Source organism: Equus quagga, chromosome 4, assembly GCF_021613505.1.
Source record: "Equus quagga isolate Etosha38 chromosome 4, UCLA_HA_Equagga_1.0, whole genome shotgun sequence".
Lineage (NCBI taxonomy): Eukaryota > Metazoa > Chordata > Mammalia > Perissodactyla > Equidae > Equus > Equus quagga.
In genome coordinates, this window is record NC_060270.1 from 140,238,835 (window position 1) to 140,240,175 (window position 1,341).

A 1,341-nucleotide genomic window follows, 5' to 3' on the forward strand; every position below is an offset into this window, starting at 1 on the left:
CAGGGGCGTCTCTCCAGGGGCGTCTCTCCAGGGGCGTCTCTCCAGGGTCTCCAAGGGCCGGAAGCATCCCCCCCGCCGGGCTCCGGGGCAGACGCGCACCTGCCGGCGTGGGAAGGAGACCCCACTGCTGCTCGCCTCTCAAAGCGGAGCCTAACCAGCACGGGCTGAACGGCCTTGGCTGTGACGCCGCCTCGGGCCAGCCTCCCTCCCGCCGGGGTTGGCCCACAGGTGCCAGGCGGGCAGGGCCGGAGGACGCCGACTGCGCCCATCCACGCGGCCTCTCGCTGCCGTCGCCGTCCAGACCCGGACGCGGAGAGCGGGCAGCCTGGGGGCGCTCAGGGAGGGACGCACGGACGGCACTGCCGAAATGACAGGTTTAACTGTGGGTGCTCTGACTCCTAGAGGACTTTTTAAACCCATCTAAACTGAAATTTCAATTCTCTAAAAATAGTAGTAACACAACTTGCTGAGCACATCAGTCGGGGTGGAGGATACACACGTCCCCAAACAATCTCGCAGAGGAAAGACAGTCTGATTATTGAGACATCCATTAAAATAAACATCTACTTTGGAAACTGAATATTTAAGAATGAAAAAGTGCCTTTACCTTAGCAATTTAAAATTAACTCAATATTTAAATCTATTCGTTTCCAACGAAAGGTAACTTTTTCTGAGATCCAACCCATGCCTTCAAGAATAAAGGAGCCCGTGAAGCGATCGGGTCGGCAAATTAACACGTGTCTGGGACGGGGCGGAAAGCAGCACAAACTTCCGGGCTCTGCACACACCCGGGCTCGCAGGCCGGACAAGGTGACGTCAGGATGCACCTTAACATCAAATATGAGGCCAAGGGATTTCTTAAAGGTTAAAATGTTGTAAGCACAGAGACGCGCGCCCAGGTAAGCGCGGGCCAGCACGCGCACGACGCGGGGCGCAGGTGCGCCGAGCCCGCCCCCCGGCCCGGGACCCGAGCGGGCGACAGCCGCGGACCGGCCCGCCCGTCCACCCCGGCGGCCCCGCAGCGGGACGCGGACGCGCGCCGGGCGACCCGCTCCCGGCGGACCAGGGAGAGGACCCGCCCGCCGCCCCGGACGCGCCGACCGGCCGGGACCCGCGCAGGGGAAGCGCGGCCGCCGCGGGGCGGGGCGGGCGCTGACCTCTCCCCTCTGCCCTCTCACCTCCCTCCCCGCGCCAGGGAGGGCGCCGCCGGCGTCCCCGACCCGGGAGCCGCTGCTGCGAGTCTAAGTTCTCCACATTTTTTTTTTCTTTTCTTTTAACTTTCACAACTCACGGCACCAAAATACAGCTCAAATCGAATCTGTCTAAACACAGGAGGGAAAA

At 61.7% G+C, this 1,341-nt stretch overlaps 1 protein-coding gene across 3 annotated transcripts in view; it reads right to left on the minus strand.

The window, feature by feature from the left end:
• INO80D (INO80 complex subunit D) overlaps nucleotides 1-1,341 on the minus strand; it is a 64,621-nt gene that overhangs the window by 62,427 nt on the left and 853 nt on the right. The window lies entirely within an intron of this gene.